Source organism: Myotis brandtii, unplaced genomic scaffold (assembly GCF_000412655.1).
Source record: "Myotis brandtii unplaced genomic scaffold, ASM41265v1 scaffold59, whole genome shotgun sequence".
NCBI lineage: Eukaryota > Metazoa > Chordata > Mammalia > Chiroptera > Vespertilionidae > Myotis > Myotis brandtii.
The window spans coordinates 3,279,917-3,293,071 of NW_005370223.1; the positions used below are offsets into that span (position 1 = coordinate 3,279,917).

The following is a 13,155-nucleotide window of genomic DNA, read 5'->3' on the forward strand; positions in this document are numbered from 1 at the left end:
GTGGGGGTGGGGGTGGGGGGGCTCCTGCCTGCTGCCAGGGGCCTGTGTGCCTTGAGCTTCCAGCTGGTGCTGAGGAAAGGCGCCCTGGGCACTCTTACCAGCTCCCCCCAGAAGGAAAGGGAGTGGTGGGGCTCTGAAAGCTGTCAGCAGTCAAAAGTCAAGAATGGGATTTTGAGTTTTTTTACAGGCCAGGAAGGAGCAACACCTCCAGTCTGTTTCCAGGGCCTATGGGGACCCTCCCTAACACCACTAGCTCCGGGAGACCTTCAGTGCTGATCTGGGACTAAAGCGACGCCAACACTCTGTTAACGTAAAAAACCATTGAAAGCTTTAAAGAATTTTTGTGAGTTTATTTGAGCCAAACTGTTGACATATGCCGGGAAACAGAACCTCAAGGAATTGAGATAATGCTCCGGAGAATGGCGGGGTTACATTTGTATTTATACATTGCAATCAAAGGAGGGACATAGGTGGGTTACATGAAATTCACTGGTGATAGATTAAGGAGGAGGGATAAAGCAAAGCAGGGGAAACCCCTGGGATTGGATAAAAAGTAAAATGATGGACACATACTTAGGTGGGTGCAGGAACAATTAACATGATAATGAAGGAATTTGTGGTATCTGTCCTGGCGCCCAGCACATTTGGTTGTGCCCCAAGGGGGTCCAGATAAAGGGAAGTTACAAGTTACCCAGACACTTCAAGGGTATGTTATCATAGATGCAAAAAGACAGATAGGCTCAGTTAAGGTAAAGGTTGACCTTGTCAGTGAAGATACCGGCCTAGGACGTAGCTGCCTACCATAACTGCTTTTAAAGTTTAATTTCAGACCATCCTTTGTGGTTATTTTAGGTCTCTGAGTTTGCAAGGCTGCCATGCAGGCCTCCCCTGAGCTTGTCAGGTCAGCATGTGGCCCCTCTCGTCCACAACTCTCAGATGAGTGGACCAGGAACTTTCATTCTTTTAAGAACTAGGGAAGCCTATTAAAACAGTTTCTGAGTCCACAGGCCTCCTGGGCTGCAGTGTGTGTGTGTGTGTGTGTGTGTGTGTGTGTCTTCAACTGGCTTTAAAGTGTTAAAGCCAAGAACCAGGGTCTCTTAATAAGAACTGGCAGCTCCAACGTTGACCATCTCATAGCTACTCACCCAGCACATGTCACGTACGGCAGCAGGAGGAACAAAACCCAGAAGACATGCCAGAATGTGAACTCACATGTGCGTCATCCTTCCGGGTGGTCTTGATGCCACACAGAATCCAGAAATGCTAGCACTGCCCCCTTGTTCTTGAGACCAGCTCTCCTGTGGGCAAGGCTTTCGATCCAGGTAAAAACGAATCCTGTTCCCTTAGGGTCACCGTTTTTCCATTTAAGTGGTATCCATCAGGAGACAAGGTCTCGGGGTTCAGTCAGGCCAGTTCAATTCCCAGATGCGTGATCTTTGGTTGTTTTCTTTCTATATGAGCCTCGGTTCCTTCGTCTGCAGAATGGGGACACTAAGGCCACATAGAACGTTATAAAATGAGGGGTGTCATATATGTGAAGGACCTGCAGAGAGTAGGCATCTAATACTATATTTTTTTACTAGGTTGTGTGTTCCTACAGAACAAGAATTGATAGGATTTGCTGTATCCCCAGGGTCAGCACAAAAGAAGATATATAGTAGGTGCTCAATACTCCTTCATTGGATTGGAGTAGTAAAGTGGTAACTGGTATACCCATCCTTCTGATCCCACCTGCTAAGGGCAGGGGAGAGAAAGGAAATAAATAGAACGCTGAACACTTACTATGAACACTTTCCTGTCTCACAACTCCAAGTAAGTACTGACGGTCTCATTTTGACAGCTGGGGAAAAGCAAGGCTCCACAAGGTGAAATAATCCTCCAAAGGTTAAACAGCTGGTGAGTGACAGAGCCAGGCTTTCCCTCAAAAGCCCACGATCGTTCGAGGCCAGCAGAACACAAGTGCCGTGGGAGGCAGCGCCTCAGGAATGTTGCGCTGGTATTTTCTTCAAACGCTCAGCCCTCCTCAACAGAACCCTTCCCAGATGTTTGCAGGGCCTGGCAGGTCTTCAGTCAAAGAGCAAGGGATGGTCCCACACCTGCACGGGAACGGAACTGTGTAGTGACCTCTCTGGATTCTGCCTTTTACTCCGTCCAAGGGCCAGCTGGCAGAACCCCGGCTCAGCTGCACTGAGGCCTCCCAGCAGTAGTCACCGGGAGCCACTGCTTCCCCACCCAAGGCCTAGGCCGCGGAGGGTGCTGTGGTTGAATTGTGTCTCCCAGAAAGAAATGTTAAGTCCTAACCCCCAGCACCTGTGAATGTGACCTTCTTTGGAAACAGGGTCTTTGCTGATGTCATCAAGTTAAGAGGAGGTGACATTGAGTGAGGGTAGGCCCTTAATCCAGCGGTTCTCAACCTGTGGGTCGCGACCCCTTTGGCGGTTGAACGACCCTTTCACAGGGGTCGCCTAAGACCATCCTGCATATCAGATATTTACAATATGATTCATAACAGTAGCAACATTACAGTTATGAAGTAGCAACGAAAATAATTTTATGGTTGGGTCACAACATGAGGAACTGTATTTAAAGGGCCAGAAGGTTGAGAACCACTGCCTTAATCCAAGGTGACCTGTGTCCTCATAAACGGAGGGAAATTCGGGCACAGACACCAACGCGGTGAGAGGCCCCGTGAAGACAGAGCAGGGATGAGAGTGATCCAGCTGCCAGCCGAGGAATGCCAGCTGGCCAGCTGCTGCCAGAAGCGACCCCGCCTCAGAGACACCCTGTTCCCACCGACACCTTCATTTCAGACTTCTCGCTCCAGAGCTGTGAGGGAGTACATTTCTGATGTTTTAAACCCAGTTTCTACTACTTTGTCCAGGCAGCCCTGGGAAACGAACACAGAGGGCTCTTCTGGGCAGCCTCCATGTTCTGGAACCCAGTGCCCCAGCCATCAGCTGCGGTGGCCCACACATCCCCTCAGCCAGGGCACCCTGCTCCCCAGCCCTTCAGCCATTCCCATGAGACAAGACAGACTTCAGCTCCTGGACACACATCTCCCTGATGCTTTTTATTCAACTCTTAGCTCAAACACGCTTCGTGAATTGAGAAATAAAATGTTCTGTGAACATAGGCACCACGATGCTGGCTACTGTTTACGCACGTTCCCAGGGGGGTGGAGGGTCTAGCACGTCTGCTCCCTTCCAGGCCTGGGGCACAGAAGCACTGAGACTGTGTGTGGTGCCCAGGGAAGGGGTAGAGTAGGGAAATGACAAGAACAGAGGTTTTAGACTCAAACAGTTCAAATTCCAGCTCTGCTTCCTACCAGCTGTGTGGCGTTATAAAGTCTCAAAGCCTTGGCCTCCTCATCTACCATTTGAGAAAAAGAACATCCACACCATAGGGTTCTTCTGAGGATTAAATGAGATAATGCACACGAAGTGACTGACACATAGAGAGGAACCAATAATAAGCATTGCTATTAACTTCATCATTGTTGTTGCCATCATTCATCGTTATTATGAACTTCCCTGAAATGGGATAGTCCACACCATGAACTTCAGTACAAATGAGGGGGAAGTACCTAGACAGAGTCAGGAGTGAGGGGAAGGCAATTCATTGAGTTGTCTGCCCAGCTCATACTTCAGTATTTTCTAAGAACAGCCTCTCCCCTCATAGTTGGTGCTCCATAAATGGCAGGTGGTATGATTACTTTATTATTTCTGTTTATAAGGTCATATGCCTGAACCAGATCAGTGCCATTAACAGCTCCTCTGCCCCAGCCAGGGTCAAAGTCCCAGGTACCTGTGGTAAACTGGATACAGCTCCCAATCTTCACTCCCCCGTCATAGGGTTGTATATCTGCTCCCTTTCTATGTGCGGTGCACTTCCTCCCACGGTGGGCAGAGAGGCTTTCTGTACGACTTGTTGTGGTCCCTGGGGTGTCGGCAGACGTGACATCGACAGGAGGTCTGCCTTATTCTCTTGCATTTCTGATAATATCTATTGAACATTATGTATAGGCCGGGCACTACTCTTCGTGGTCTTATTGAACTGTCACAACTCTGTATAAGGCTGGTTCTATTTTCCTGCCCGTTTTCACAGAGAAGAAAGCTGAGGCTCAGAGAGATTAAGCAGCTCGCCCGAAGTTACACCTGCAGCCAGGGCTGAGCCAGGCAGTCTGGCGTGCATGGCCACTGCATCACCTGGAAAAGGTCAGGAGAAATTTCTCTGTCCAAAGACATAAAACCCCCCCACAAATCTTCTCTCATTTTTTTTAAATAGCAACAAAGTGCCATGCACCATGCCATGTGCTTTATATACCTCGTTCCTCATGCTTACAATTGCCTCTAGGCTTTTAAGGATGAGGAAACGGAAATTCAGAAAACCTAAGGGGCTCGCCCAAGTCACACGGCTAGAAAGGAGAACTAGAATTTGATCCCAGATCTTGAATAGCTGAGCCTAAAACTTTTACTCTTCCCATCTTCTCACTATACTGCACTGCCTTCTCTCTCTACGTATTACTAATTATGGGGGAGGGGGGGTACACGCCTCTGTTTCTCTAGATCTAAAATGAAATAATCAGCCTAGAATCTAGAGTCAAGAATTTAGACCCTCCTCCCACATTGGAGTGGCGTGCTGACCGTAGCAATCACGTCTAGTCTTGATGGAGTTCGTGTTAACCAAACATTTGTACAATGTTTTTCAAGTAAATACATGGGGGACTTTCTGGGGAGTGTGATGAAGGGAACATTTTACAAGTCTTAGAGCAGAAGGTTGAGGATCAGTGAAGATTAGATACTGCAGTAAAAAGGCATTCAGGGCTCTGGATGGTGTAGCTAAGTGGTTAGACTGTTGGCCTGAGCACTGAAAGGGTCATGGGTTTGATTCCTGGTCAGGGGCATGTACCGTGGTTAGACTGTCGGCCTGAGCAGTGAAGGGTCATGGGTTTGACTCCTGGTCAGGGGCATGTACCTGGGTTACAGGTTTGGTTTGATTGCCTGGCAGGTCAGGGCGCATGTGGGAGGCAATCAATTGAAGTGTCTCTCTCACATCAATGTTCTCTCTCTCTCTCTCTCTCTCTCTCTCTCTCCTCCCTCGATCACTCCCTTCCACTCTCTCTAAAATCACTGGGGAAAAAATATCCTCTTGTGAGGATTCACACAAAAAAAGAAACATCCTGGGTGAAGCATGTTGCGGGGATGGGATTGTCTGGTCTGACTGACTGTGGGTGGGTGTTGGGGAGCCAAGGTGTCTTGGCCACGGGAAGGGTCGCTTTGTCTAAGCCAGTGGTCCAGGCACCAGCCTCTGGCATCCGGTGACTTTACAGAATGGACGGCCAGCGCCCAGGAATTGGATAGTGGTGCCTGAGTTCCTTTCCAACCACAGTAAAATGAAGCCATTTATTCTACAAATATTTACCAGATAAGCCAGGCGTCTGAGACAATAGCAGTTAGAACCTGCGCATTTATTCCTGGCAGTAACTTGCCCTTGGCAGCTGCAGCCTGATTATGTGGAAGGACTGTGTGGGCCACGTACCTGGCTGAGCACTTCAGTAAATGGGCCCTCCCTGCCCCTTGGGTGCTGTCAGTCCTGGAGAACAAATCTTTCTTGCCCAAGGATTTTGTATACAATATGTGAAAACTATCAGCTAAACCAAACCCCAGGCTGCAGCTAAGCCTTCTCCCAGAATTTAGGAGCCAAAGAATAGCCCTCTACCTAACAGAGCCCCAGGATCTGCTATTAAGAAAAATAAATACCACGTAAACTGTGTTGCTCTTGGAAGAAAGCAGAGGAAAACAAAAACAACATTCTTACTTGCCTGTATATACATAAAGGAGCTCTGGAAGGGCGCATGAGCAACTAGTGGCTGGGTATCTCTGGAAGAGGCGGGTGGGTAGGAATTAGGTAAATGGGGTGGGGGTGGGAGAAGACTTTATTGCATACTTTACATTTCTTATTATTAAAATTATTATACAATAAAACGGACCCTTTTTGAGACCTTTTGCAAAGCTTTATAAATTGTAATATGTGTCTAGATGTATATAATGCCACTATAATCAGGATACCAAACAATTCCATTCTCCCCCAAAACTGTCTATGCTGTCCCTTTAATGTCACTGCTGCCTACTACCTTTAACCCTTGGCAATGACTCATCTATTCTCTATCCTAATAATTTTGTCTCTTTAAGAATGTTGTAATAATGGAATTGTGTGGTATGTAACCTTTTGTGGCTACTTCCCCACCCCTCCTCCCATCCCCTACCCCACTGCCCCACTGAACGTATCTTTGGAATTCATCCAAACTGTTGCATGGATCAGAAGTCCATTCCTTGTTATTTCTGAGTACTAGTAAAACGGAATTTTTGGACTGGAACCCAGATTCTTTGTCCGCTGGAGTCAAAGAATGAATCCACGGACAGAAGATGGTGTAGCAAAGGTGGAAATTTATTAAAGGACAAGTACAGACTCCCACTTGGGGAGGGGGAAAGGGTCCCACTGAGTTCCTTTTCCCTATGGCTTATAAAGGCTGCAGATCTTGGTGCCTTGATATCCCCTCTGATTGGTCACTATTCCCTTAGACTGGTTACTATAGTAACTCCTGGGCTCAAAGGTCGAACCTCACTGGGACATGTGAGGCTCTCCCCCACTCCTTCCTTATTGTTTTCCTATTCCCTTTGGGCGTTCCTTTTCTCCTTCTGGATGAAGGGCTTCCTTCTCTTTATTTTGTAAATATAGACCTTTTGCTGTTCCCAGCTCTCTCATTCTATGGAAATGTACCTGTTGCAGCTTTTCAGCTCCCCTATTCTATGGAAATATACCTTCTGCTGCTCTGCAGCCCTGTGCTTCTTCTGTGGTCCTCTTAATTTCTAAGATTTCCTAAGACCTGTCTTTTTCACCCCCCAAAATTCCTGTTTCACTAGCCCATGGATAGAGGCAATCCAGATCCCACCCCCACCCCTCATTCACCCACTGAAGGACATTTGGCTTGTTTCCAGGTTGGGACCATTTTAAATAGACCTGTTAGCAATATTCACGTACGGGTTTTTGTGTGGACATACATTTTCATTTCTCTAGGGTAGATATGCAGGTGTGGGATTATTGGGTCATAAATATGTGTTTCACTAAATGAAAAACGGTGACTTTTTCAGTGGTGCTGCCCCATGTTGCACTCCTTCCAGCAAGAGATGTTTTAGTTGCTCCATATCCTCATCCGCAACCGGTGCTGTCAGTATATGTATTTAAAAACATCCTAACAGGTGGGTAGTGGTATGGTGGGTTTATAATTTGCATTTTCATAATGACTAGCCATGTTCCACATCTTTCTATCTGCTTATTTTCTGTACCTATATCCACTTTGGTAAAATGTCTGTACATGTGTTTTACCCATTTTAAATCTGGACTGTTCATTTCCTTGTTGAGTTTTGAGAATTCCTGATATATTCTGAATACAAGACCTTTGTCTGATATGTGACTTGCAGGTAGAAAATTATGCCATCTTTGAAGGGTGAGTGCTTTATTTCTTCATTGCCAACCTGTGTGCCTTTTATCTCCCCCCACCCCCCGCCCCTCTCTCATCTTATTGTGCTGCCTCCGATTTCCAGTACTATGTTGAAAAGGAAGTGTGAAAGTGAAAACCTTACCTTGTTTCCACAGTTAGAGGGAAAGAATTCCATCTTATGCCATTAAGTATAATAAATTAAGTTTAATCAAGGTTTTTTTGTAGTGCCCTTTATCAGTTGAGGAAGTTCCTTTCTGTTCCTAGTTTGTGTATTTGGGATGATGGATATTGTATTTTGTGAAATGCTTATTTCTTTGCCTTTTAATTTGTGTGTTTATACAATTTCATTAATGTACTTACTAAAATGTTTAGATTTAGGTTTACCATTTTTTATTGGTTTTCTGTTTATTCCTTCTGTTTTTCTCATCTGTCCAATTTTATAATTGTGATAAAATATACATAACTTAAAATGTACCATCTTATCTATTTTACATGTTCAGTTCAGTGGTATTAATAAGTTCATAATATTGTGCTACTATTATCACCATTCATCTCCGAACTCTTTTCATCTTATAAAACTGAAACTCTATACCCATTAAATGGTAACTCTCCATTCCTTCCTCTTCCCTCAGACCTTGGCAACCACACTTCTACTTTCTGTCTCTATGAATTAGACCTCATATAAGTGGAATCATAGTTTTTGTCTTTTTTGATTGACTTATTTCTCTTAGCATAATATTCTCCAGGTTCATCCACATGGTAACATGTGCCAGAAGTTCCTTCCTTTTTAGACTGAATAGTATTCCATTGTTTGTATACTAATACACCACATTCTGTTTACCCATTTATTCATCAATGGACACTTGGGTTACTTCCATGTTTTAGTTCTTGTGAATAGTGCTGCTAGGAACATAGGTACAAATATCTCTTCAAGACCTGTTTCTATTTCTTTGAGGTATATACTTAGAAGTGGAATTTCTGGATTATACGGTAATTCTATTGTTAATTTTTGAGGACCTGCCATACTGTTTTCCATAGCAGCTATACCTTTTAATCCCACCCACAGTGCACAAAGGACCAAATTTCTCAGCCTCACCAACACTTGTTATTTCCTGTTTTATTTTATAACTAGAGGCCCAGTTCATGACTTTCTTACACTGGGGTCAGGGGCCGCCTGTGCCCTCTTGCAGTCTGGGACCCCTCAGGGGATGTCCAACTGCAGGCTTAGTGGGCCTGCAGTGGGCCTAAGCCAGCAGTTGGACATCCCCTGAGGGGTCCTTAGCACTGCTGCAAAGGCAGGAGAAGCTCCCGCCACCGCTGCCGTTGCGCTCACCAGCCATGAGCCCAGCTTCTGGCTGAGCATAGCTTTCCCTGTGGGAGTGCACTGACCACCAGGGGGCAGCTCCTGCGTTGAGCGTCTACCCCCTAGTGGTCATTGCGCATCATAGCGGCGACCGGTCCTGCTGTTTGGTCGATTTGCATATTAGGGTTTTATTATATAGGATAGTATCTATCCTAGTGGGTGTGAGGTGGTATTTTATTATAGTTTTGTTTTTGTTTTTTTTGTTTTTTGTTTTGTTTTTTTTTTGTTTTTGTTTTTTTTTTTAATATATTTTTTTATTGATTAATGTTTTTTTTGTTTTTTGTTTTGTTTTTTTTTTGTTTTTGTTTTTTTTTTTAATATATTTTTTTATTGATTAACTTAGAGAAATGTCTATTCGAATCATTTCCCCATTTCTGAATCAGCTTGTTTGTTTTTTTGTTGCTAAGTTTTAGGAGATCTCCATATATTCTGGATATAAATTGCTTACCAGATATATGATCTGCAAATATTTTCTCCCATTCCATGGGTTGCCTTTTTTTCTGTTGATAGTGTCTTTGATGAACAATTAAAACATTTTTTTTCATGAAGTCCAATTTGTCTATTTTTTGTTGTTGTTGCCTCTGCCTTTGGAGTCATAGCCAAGAAATCATTGCCAAATTCAGTGTCATGAACTCTTTGTGCTATGTTTATTTCTAAGACTTTTATAGTGTTAGTTCTTACATTTAGGTCTTTGATTCATTTGGAGTTAATTTTTGTATATAGTGTTAGATAAGGGTCCAACTTCATTCTTTTGTATGTGGACATCCAGTTTTCCCATCATCATTTGTTGAAGAGTCCTTTTCCCATTGAAGATTCTTGGCACCCCTGTCAAAAATCATTTGACCATAAATGTGAGGGTTTATTTCTGAGCTCTCTATTGTATTTCATTGGCCTTTATATCTGTTTTTTGTGCCAGTAACTGTAGCTTTGTAGTACGTTTTGAAATCAGGAAGTGTAGTTTTCATTTACAAGTATTTCACCTCCTTGGTTAAGTTAATTCCTAAGTATTTTATTAGTGTTGATGCTATTGTAAATGAAATTGATTTGTTAATTTCCTTTTCATGTTATTCATTGTTAGTGTATAGAGATGCAACTAATTTTTGTGTGTTGACTTTATATCCTGCTACTTTGCTGAATTTATTGATTAGTCCTAACAAATTTTTGTGTAGAATCTTTAGGGTTTTCTATGTATAAGATCATGCCATCTACAAACAGATTATTTTACTTTTCCCTTTCCAATTTGCATGGCTTTTATTTCTCTTTATTACCCAATTGCTCTGGCTATAGCTTCTAGTACTATTTGAATAGAAGTGGCCAGAGCAGGCATCTCTGCTTTGTTCCTTATCATAGAAGAAAAGCTTTCATTCCTTCACCATTTCCTGTGGGTTTTTCATATATGGCTTTTATTATGTTGAGGCATTTTCCTTCTACTTCTACTTAGTTAAGTGTTTTTCATCATGAAAGGATGGTGAATTTTGTCAAATGTTTTTCTCTACATCAACTGAGATGATCACAGTTTTTTCCTTCATTTTATTAATGTGGTGTATGATCATTGACTGATTTTCATATGTTTAACCATCCTTGCATGCCACTTGATCATAGTGTATAATCCTTTTAATACGCTGCTGAATTCAGTTTGCCAGTCTGTTTTTGTTTGTCTGTCTGTTTCTCCTCATTGGAACCATTTTTTAGCATTCCATTTTAATTAATTTATTTGATTTTTATTCTATCTCTTCATATGGCTGTTTTAATTGTTACTGTCGATATTGCAAATAACACATTTAATAGTCTGCTTAGAACTGATATTTTGCCATTTCATTTGGAATGCAGAAACCTTAATACCTTCCCCCATTTTGTTAGAATTGCTTTATGTATTACATCTACATATATTGAAAACTCTATCAGAAAATATTCGAATTTTCCCTTTCAGCTGCCAAGTACATTTTAAAAATCACAAGAGGAGATTAGTATTTTATATTTATGTAGGTGTTTGTCATTTCTAATCTTCCTTCATTCTTGATATTCAGTTTTCTTTCTGGTATCATGACTCTTCTGTCCAAGAGCTTTCTTTAACAATTGTTTTAGAGCATATCTGCTGGCAATGAATGTTTAGCTTTCCTTCATCTATGAATGCCTTTATTTTGCCCACATTTCTGAAGAATATTTTTGCTGAATACAGAATTCAGAGTTGACACTTTTTTTAGCATTTAAAAGATGTGAGAATTCCTTTTGGCCTCTATGGTTTCTTATGAGACATCTGCAGTCATTCAAGTTGTTTTTGTTAAAGTAATACATCATTTTTCTCTGGCTGTTTTCAAGATATTTTAGTTTTTAGTAGTTTAAATACAAAGTGTTTGGATGTGGATTTCTTTAGGATTTGCTTGGTTACTTGAATTTCTAAGTTTATGTTTTTTACCTAATTTAGGAAGTTTTCAGTCTTTCTTTCTTTTTTTTTTTTTTTTTTTTTTTTTTTTTTTTTTTTTACATCTTTTTCAGCACTGTGCTCTTTCTCTTTTCCTTATGGGACTTGCATGGCATGAATGTTAGACCTTTGTTAATGTCCCCACAGATCTTTGAGACCCTGATCATTTAAAAAATGTTATATATTTATTGCACAGATTTGATAATTTCCATTGACCTTATATTCAAGATCAGATAGCAGATATTTTTACTTGCCATTACATTTTTATTTCTATTTGGTTCTTCTTTATGTCTTTTATTTCTTTGCTAAGACTTTCTGTTTTAACATTTGCTGCAAGAGTATTGGTGATTGTTCATTTCCTCTCTCTGAAATCAATAAAAATCTATTTTTAAAAAACCACATATTGTATGTTTTCATTTATAGCAAATGCCCACAATAGGCAAGTCCTTAGAGTCAGAGAGTAAAATGAACAGTTGTTAGGTGACGGGCAGTAGGGAGAACTACGAGTGACTGCTACGAGGGATGGGATATCATTTTGAGGCGATGGAAATATTCTGGAATGACACTTTGTCAATGGTTGCATAACAATGAATGTGCTAAAAAACATTGAACTGTACGCTCTAAAATGGTGACATTTATGTGTATGAATTGTATTTCAAAAAAACCTTCAAAATTAGACAATAATGAACATTTATCAAACTCACTGTTCACTGTAGGTCATGAGTTCAGGAACGACTGAGCTAGGTGACTCTGGCCAGGATGTCTCAGGAGGCTTCACTCGAGACTGCAGTCATCAGAACTGCCTGGCGCTGCAAGACCTGCTTCCAAGGAGGTGCAGCCACCAGGCTGGCGAGCTGGTGCCAGCAGTCCATTGAGGGAGGCCTAGGTGTGTCCCCACCTGGGCTTTTCCAGGAGCTGCGTGAGTGTCCTTATGACCTGGTAGATGACTTAATAGCCAATTCCATGTGCCAGGAGCCTTGGACACAGATGTGAGTTTGCATCGATTTTTGACCCCAGGTAGCTGACCATCTAAAGGCAGACAGTCTTAGGTCACCAAGCTGTGACTTCCTGGCTGGAGAAGTTCCTTTTCTGCTGTCACGGTGGCAGGCCAGTCGCAGCCATGGCGGGAGGCCAGTCCTCCAGGCTTTCTGGAAGAGATGGGCCTGGAAGGACGAGCAGGGCCTGAAACAGTGCTGAGAGCGGGCAGAAGGTAGGGCAGGAGAGCGGGAGACCAGGCACAGTCCACGCGCCTTCAACGGGTCTTCCACCAGGTGGGCTCCCCCCAGGGCGCATGGGCGAGCGGCTGGGAGGGCGGGGCATATAACAACCCTAGAGCTTCATCGTGAGAGCGAGTTCTTCCCAGGGGGTTCTCGCAAGAGCCCCTCCCCTAGCTGCCGCTTCCCCCCTAAACCCATATTTGCTGAAAATCGCCATCACCATCTTTCTGAAGCCGGAAGTGGAGCTGGAACTCTGGCTGCTCAGCGGGGCTTCCTTTTGGGTTACGGGTGCTCTGAGTTCCAGTCATGGATGCCGAAGGGGAAGCATATGGTGGACTCCCCACCCGTAAGATTCAGGGGTATTTTGAATTCTGGTTTTCTCCCTCAATCTTCCGCAGTTTACTTTTCACCGTCTTCAAATCATCCTCCACATATGTGTTCTGTTCAGGTTTATAGTTACTCCTACCTCTGTGATTTTACACATAAATGTTCTCTTACAGTTCGAGTCTTGGCTCTGAATTCTTTCCCAGCCAGAACTCAGGTACCGAGGTGGCTGAACCCAGGCCTGGTCTGACCCCGCTGGTCTAACATCCAGTGCCATTCCCGCAGCCTAAACATTATCTACACTAATAAAAGACAAAGATGCTAATTG

General features: G+C 43.1%; 1 long non-coding RNA gene across 1 annotated transcript in view; it reads right to left on the reverse strand.

Annotated features, from left to right (window-relative positions):
• Positions 1-877: 877 nt before the first annotated feature.
• Positions 878-13,155, reverse strand: part of LOC106728327 — a 26,614-nt gene continuing 14,336 nt past the window's right edge. The window contains exon 3 of the long non-coding RNA XR_001364627.1: positions 878-2,096. This is a non-coding gene — a long non-coding RNA (uncharacterized LOC106728327). The remainder of the gene's footprint in view (positions 2,097-13,155) is intronic.